The following is a 7,671-nucleotide window of genomic DNA, read 5'->3' on the forward strand; positions in this document are numbered from 1 at the left end:
CAGATTTTTGAAAACATAAAAACTATCTACACATTACCTATTTTCATTTAATTTTAAAATTTTATTTTATTGTTATGTTAATCACATTACATCATTAGTTTTTGATGTAGTATTCCATGATTCATTGTTTGCATATAACACCCAGTGCTCCATGTAGTACGTGCCCTCCTTAATACCCATCACCAGGCTAACCCATCCCCCCACCCCCCTCCCCTCTAGAACCCTGTTTGTTTCTCAGAGTCCATCGTCTCTCATGGTTCATCTCCCCCTCCGATTTCCCCCCTTCATTTTTCCCTTCCTACTATCTTCTTTTTTTTTTTTAACATATAATGTATTATTTGTTTCAGAGGTACAGGTCTGTGATTCAACAGTTAAAGATTTTTATTTATTCATTTGAGAGGGAGAGAGAGAGAGAGCACAAGCAGGGGGAGCAGCAGAGGGAGAAGAAGCAGACTCCCAACCGAGCAGGGAGCCCAATGAGGGACTCGATCCCAGGACCCTGGAAACATGACCCGAGCTGAAGGCAGACGCTTAACCACTGAGCCCCCCAGGTGCCCCTCCATTTCATACATCACAGATAAGAGTATAGCTATTTAACACACAGTCATTTTTTAAAAATTTGGATCATTCATCTTATAGGCAACATACAAACTTCTGGGAATAGTTTGGAATATTGAAGTTCCATTTATTCATTATCAGCGAAAGTCTTATTAAGAGACAGAAACCTGACAAAAAAGTTTGAACAGGGTAAGTATATCAAATTAATATATCAAATTATTAACTATAACAAGACATGGGCTACAAGGAGGTAAACAGAACTGTAAGAGTATAGGGATGGGTGGGGCTGACATTGGTAGGGCCGAAGGGGAGTGTTCAAGGGAAGGAATCCTGCCCCCCTTCCCTGCCCAGCTGAGATTCAGACCGTGTTGGAGAGGGCACAGCCGTGGCTCACCGAATGGCCAAGAAATCCCTTGGTCTGCCCTCCGGTGTGCAGGAGGCAAGTTCTTCGCGGGGAGGTGTCCCGCTGGAGACATTCTGCCACCAAACTGCCTGGGCGGGTGCTTGCGAGCTGTCCTGAGCTACCAGAGCAGGGGCCAGAGGATCTGCAGCCCGGCAGGAGTGGGGCCGGCATGAGCCCCCCGGGCAGGAGCACCTCCAGCCTGGAAGGAGAACCCCTTCTCGCTGCAATGCCATTCCAGTGTCCTCCATGACGGAGCTTAACATCAGGCCAGCTGGTGAAGGAAAGGTTTTTAAAGGGCTCATGTTACGTTCACAGAACTAGCAATTAAGGATGAATGTGAAGCTGAGGGGCAGTAAATGGACAATGGGCACATTTTACAAGCACTTAATATTGACACCTAGATACCTACTATGGGGCAGGCAATGCAGTTTTGTTTCTAATTATTATTATTATTTTTAAAGATTTTATTTACTTATTTGACAGAGAGAGTACACAAGCAGGGGGAGCGGCAGGGAGAGGGAGGGGAGAAGCAGGCTCCCTGCTGAGCAAGGAGCCTGATGGGGGCTCGATCCCAGGACCTTGGGATCAGGACCTGAGCCGAAAGCAGACGCTCAACAACTGAGCCACCCAGGCGCCCCTTGTTTCTAATGATTGAGTGTTTACTTGTCACTTTGTTCTAAGCACTTAAGTATATAAAGCCATGCAATCTTCATAACACCCCTCTGAGGTAGGTGATATCACCACCCCCATATTACAGATAAAGAAACAGACAGAATTAAGTAACTCATCCAACATAAGCTAGTAAGTGGTAAAGCCAGGAATTGAATCTGGTTGTTTGTCTCCATATGCTTAACTACTGTGCAGTGATGCCTTTCAGCATGTCCCTCTGGCACAAAATTATCCCCATCCCCTTCAGGACTACCCCCCCCACCACTCCAAGTGTCCATGCTGTGAGAAGTACTAATGACCAGATGTCTTCACATTAAGGTAAAGAAAAAGCCTCATTCACTCTTCATTACCAAACATTATCCCATGGTTCCAAAAAGTATCTGGGAGGATATTAATTGGGCGTAGCAATTTCATGCATCATTGCTTGGCGAGTCCTCCCTGCTTCCTCGATGTTAGCAGTGGACACCTTCATCTGCAGGGCTCCAGTGTGATGTGGCTCCATAAGGTGTGAAGTCCACTAGAACAGGGAACTGTAACCTTAACCAAACACATTCAAAACGTTATCTTTATTTACATACTGGCCTTCTTAAATGGCACTCACAAACCCGAGATGCTGATAGCAGGCAAGTGAATCTTTCTTATTGTTTTTATCTTTACCCTGGGAATCCTTTCTCCAAGAGTAGCACAAACTTTTGCTTTGTTTCTATTTTACTATGTTCTATAAAGTGTTCTTTATACCAGTGTTTTTCAAACTGCACTTCTAATAAGCCCTCAAATGACGCCACTGCTGCAGCTCCGGGAATCACGCTTTGAGTGGCAAGAGGCTATACAGCTAAGTAAGAGAGGAAGCTGGTTCATCGCTCTGTAATAACAGGATTATTTCCTTAAAACCCAGAATCTAATTTTTATATCATGAATTTGATGTGCAGTGTTTTAGCATTAATCTTAACAGAACTTGAGCAGGAAATTTTTAAAGCCTTGATACAAAATTGGATCACAGACAGAACCAAATCGGGGACAGACATTCGTGGCAAATGACCCACCCAACTCTCTGACAATACTGGAAATATTACAATAACAAAACCCAAAACCAACAGAATTATTAGCAATAACACTTTAATAACTAATACTTTTACTAGAAATACCAATATCTTTATTATTAAATATAATTATTAAATTATTAATTATATCGGATCATTAAATTAATTATATTAAATTATTAAATATAATGGGCAAATGATTTATCATATTGAGTTGATGCCTAAGTACTTGAGTGATGGTGGAGGGATAATGTTTCTGAAAAGCATGTGTAATTTAAGGACATTTGGGACATAAGACCTTGATCAAATATAGGTAATCTTATTTCCTAAAAAAAAAAAAAGGAAAGTTATTTTAATAGCATTAAAAGCCTTAAAACAAGATACAATGAAATTAAGACAAAAGAGCTTAGTTCAGCTCAAGAGACATTTATTTAGCATTAATACCAGGTACTATGCTATGTGGTGCGGGTACAAATATATACTGAGGGAGCTCACAGTCAAAAGACACAGTCAGAAACTCTTAAATTTTATATATGGTAATGACAGGAAAGCACAGGATGCTGTGGGACCAGAGATTCACATAAGAAAACAGCAAGACTGGGAAAAAGACAATTAATGACATCTTGAACTTGGTCATTAGTTAACAGGGATGAAAAGGGGGGAGACAAATCTGAGAAATGTTAGAGTAAAATATACAGGAGTTTGTGACTGGCTGTGGGGAGTAGAGGAGGAGGTTGGAATGACACATGGGTTTCTGGGTAGCAGTAAATGACCATTATGTGAGATGAGAAAAGGAAAGGAACAGATTTTCAGTGGTAAGAAATAATGCCTTCAGTTTGGGATTTATTAAGTTGGGGAGTCTGTGGAATATTCAAGTGTATGTTCAACAGCAGTTGAATATATGTCAGAATTATTGGGGTAGAGGCTAAAGGAGACAAAGATATCTTAAAGTTACTGACACAGGTAGTAATTCAAAGCATGAGAAGATATGAATGGAAAGAAGAGTGGAAGGTCAAGGATAGAACTTTGAGGAATGCTATCGGAGGAGGAGTTCAAGAGCAGAGAACTTAATTTCTCAGTATTAGGAAAATTAGGAGAGATTAGTGTCTTGTCAACCAGGGATACGGAAAATTTCGGAAGGATTGGGTACCAATGTCACATGTGGCAAGGAGGTCCTGAAAGATTAATGTTAGACAAACATCTGCTTTTGGAGGCATCCTGAGGGCGGGTACTTTGACTAATTTTTGTGTATTTAGTGCCTAGAACAATGAAAGACACAAGGTAGGCACTCCACAAATGCTTATGGAATTTTATTGACCTGGTAATCACTTTCATTAGTAAAATAAATTTACTCAAATGATTCAAACTCAAAAACTTTTGTGAGATGGTACTGATATTTTCCCAAGGGAGTTCTTCCTTAACCTAATCCAGGCTAAATTTTCAGTAAAAAAAAAAAAATAAAATAAAGGAAACGTAGAAAACTCATCAATCCAATGAAGGAAAGGAGGAAAAAATGATAAAAACACAAAATAAGGCAGGTAAGTAAATTTAACCAAAAGGTTAGTGTCACAGTATTAATATCAGAAAAGTAGAATTTAGGCAGAAACTTGCAATAGGACTAGAGGAGTGTTACAGAAGATTAAAAAGTATTAGTTCAGGGGCGCCTGGGTGGCTCAGTCGTTGAGTGTCTGCCTTCGGCTCAGGTCATGATCCCAGGGTCCTGGGATAGAGTCCCGCATCGGGTTCCCTGCTTGGCGGGAAGTCTGCTTCTCCCTCTCCCACTCCCCCTGCTTGTGTTCCCTCTCTCGCTGTGTCTCCGTCAAATAAATAAAATCTTTAAAAAAATAAAAAATAAAAAAATAAAATTGTGGTAAGGTTGATCCCTGAACATCCCAGGGTTAGGGGCCCCCACCTCACCCTACCCTAATGGAAAATCCCCACATAACTTGACTCTCCCAAAACTTAATAGCCTACCATTGACAGAAAGCCTTACCAATAACATAAACAGCTGATAAATACATATTTTGTATGCTACATGTATTATATACTATGTTCTTAAAATAAGCTAAAGAAAATGTTAAAATCATGAGGCAAATATATCTAGGTCACTGTATTTATCAAAAAGAAATCCCTTATAGGTGGGCCCACACAGTTTAAACCCATGTTGTTCAAGGGTCAACTGTATTTTATTCATCACAAACTTTTTTGTATAAACTTTTATTTTTAAAAGTATTGCCTAAAAATATTATTTAAACTCAATTACTGAGTTTTTTGGGCACCCATTTAAATTCTGCCCCTGGTGCACCTGGGTGGCTCAGTCCTTCGGCCGTCTGCCTGCCTTCGGCTCCGGTCATGATCCCAGGGTCCTGGGATCGAGCCCCACATCGGGCTCCCTGCTCCGCGGGGAGCCTGCTTCTCCCTCTCCCCCTCCCCCTGCCTGTGTTCCCTCTCTCGCTGTGACTCTCTCTGTCAAACAAACAAACAAAAGAGTATGCCTTCGGTTCAGGTCAGGATCCTGGGGTCCTGGGATCCTGCCAGTGGGCTCCCTGCTCAGTGCGGAGCCGGCTTCTCCCTCTCCCTCTGCCCCTACCTCCTGCTCATGCTCTCTCACGCGCCCTCTATCTCAAATAAATAAAATCTTAAAAAAAAAAAAAATTGCCTGCAAGGCTAGTGCCTCACTCCAATCCCGGGTGTGGACAGAAGGATACTTGTGCGTATCTGAAAATATAACCCCAAGTGATATACTGCAAAATCGTAAGAAAAAAAATCTGACATAATCTCGACAATAGTGTAAGATTTTTAACATACCCGCATCAGAAACTGATCAATCAAAAAACGACAATTTCCCCACAGCTCTATGAAGGGCAGGCGGCAGTAGGCCAGGCCGGTGCTGGGCGCTCGGGGTCCGGCCACCTAAACCCGTCCCTAGGCCGCCGGGGCAGAGACTGGACTCTGGCGAGATCCCAGGCCACGCCGAGCAGGTGCATGCACTTCTTCCAAGCCTTCCCGGAAGAGACCAGGGCTTGCGGGCGACCATGGCCCCTCCCATGGGCGTATTCCTTATTCTACGTGGGCCGTTTCTTCTTGAAGGTCCTCTCCCTGCGCCGCGCGCACCACCCACGGGCTAACAGAAGTCGCCGGACCTCGCCAGTGATGCCAAGGCCGTTGCGCACGCGCACAGGCCGGAAGAGCGGCGGGATGTGGCCCCAGTATACGAAGAGGAACACCACCCGCTTCTCGTTGCAGCCGCTCCTTCTTGGGCTCTGGCTCGGGCTCCAGCTTGGGCTACGGTTCCAGCACCAAGTCTCCCGCTCCCAGCCTCTCCTACTCCACGGCCGCCATGACCGCAGGCACGTGGGCGTGACAGCCGTAAAGCGCCCCGACGTCGTGCTTTTGTCTTTCCCCCCATCTTTGGTTTTGGTTTAGTTTCCTCTGATTTTTCTTTTCTAGGTTCTTGAGTAGAACGCTTAGTTCTTTTTCGTGCGTCTGTTTCAAATAAATGCACTTAGGCTGAATTTACATTCCACCCGATATAATAAGTAGTACTTCCACTTTTTGGAGTAAATATTTTGTGATTTTTTTTTTTTAACCTATGAATCGAATACAGTTTCTAGTTTCAAAACATATTTGTAAGTTTATAAATATTTTATATAATATTTAGATCCAAACTTTTAAAAAATATTTTATTTATTTATTAGAGAGAGAGAGAGGGAGAGAGCACAAGCAGGGGGAGCTGCAAACAGGAGAGGGAGAAGCAGGCTCCTTTAGGAGCAGGGAGCCGGATGTGGGGCTCTATCCCAGGACCCCCGGATCATAACCTGAGCCCAAGGCAGCCGCTTCACCGACGGAGCTACCGAGGTGCCCCAAGATCCACTTTTAAACAGATACTTTGCACAGGAACCTCCCCTTCAAATGCTATTAAGAATAATAATAATAATAATAAAAAGCCCTAACTGCAGATAATGCTATATAATTTTGTGATGGAGGAAAAAACCCCTTTCCTTCTTCCCTTGTAGGTTCTTGACTGTGGCCCCTGTAACAAAAGACATTAAAAAGGGAAAAGCATACAAATCTATGTAAGTTTTAGTTGACATGGGAGCCTTCATAAGGAAAGGAAGACCCAAAGGAGCAGTTTGAGTCAACGCTTACGAAGTTGGACTGAGTGGTAAATTGTGAAAAAGTAACAAGACAAAGGGACTTGGGCTAGGGCGGTTAATCATGAAAGTGACCGGGAAGATAAGTGTTAGTTTAACCGGGGTTGGTTTGTACAGATTTCTCTTCGCCTCAGCTTGCCCTGCAGTGCAGTAACGCCATCTCACTCCACCCAGAGGAGAGGTGAAGTGTCGCCCTCTGGTGATAAAAAATGTCTTTCTTCCTCCAAGTACAGGGAGGGCACCTTTTCCTTAGGAGTTTATCTCCTGCTTTTAGGAAGTTAGAATGCGGGGCGCCTGGGTGGTGGCTCAGTCTTGGGCGTCTGCCTTCGCTCCTGTCATGATCCTGGGGTCCTAGGATCGAGCCCCAGATCGGGCTCCCTGCTCAGCGGGAAGCCTGCTTCTCCCTCTCCCGCTCCTCCTGCTTGTGTTCCTCATCTTGCTGTGTCTCTGTCAAATAAAATCTTAAAAAAAAAAAAAAAAGGAAAGTTAGAATGCCCTTTTTGCATTGCTGTTTTTTTTAAGTTAAGTTTTTAAACTTAAAATCAGTATGCCAGGGTGGCAATTTTTGGGGTGGAGTTTTCTGAATACCTTCAGTGAAAGTAAATTAGAAATTGTAGATGAAATGGACAATTTCTTAGAAAACTAAGATACCAAGATTGACTGGAGAAGATATAGAAAACCCAAAAAAGCATAACTATTAAAGAAATTAAATCAGAGTTGAACATATTTCCGTCAAATAGACACCAGGCCTGGATGGTTTCAGAGGTTTTACCAAGCACTGGAGGAACAGATAGTCCTCATCTTATTACAAACTCTTCAAATAATATAATAACAGAGAAAGCTACTC

The 7,671-nt window shown here is 43.0% G+C and overlaps 1 long non-coding RNA gene across 2 annotated transcripts; it reads right to left on the reverse strand.

The window, feature by feature from the left end:
* Positions 1-664: 664 nt before the first annotated feature.
* Positions 665-6,016, reverse strand: LOC114204895 (uncharacterized). Of its 2 annotated transcripts, XR_003608261.2 has the most exons (3): positions 5,479-6,016; positions 1,981-2,167; positions 665-1,232 (listed from the first exon to the last, which is right to left on the reverse strand). It is a non-coding gene; the product is annotated as an uncharacterized LOC114204895 (long non-coding RNA). The 2 variants fall into 2 exon arrangements; XR_015768215.1 differs by having other exon boundaries at positions 665-2,167.
* Positions 6,017-7,671: the final 1,655 nt, after the last annotated feature.

The sequence above is a fragment of the Eumetopias jubatus genome, unplaced genomic scaffold, assembly GCF_037043125.1.
Source record: "Eumetopias jubatus isolate StellerSeaLion01/CBP00866 unplaced genomic scaffold, mEumJub1_p1.0 scaffold_5, whole genome shotgun sequence".
Lineage (NCBI taxonomy): Eukaryota > Metazoa > Chordata > Mammalia > Carnivora > Otariidae > Eumetopias > Eumetopias jubatus.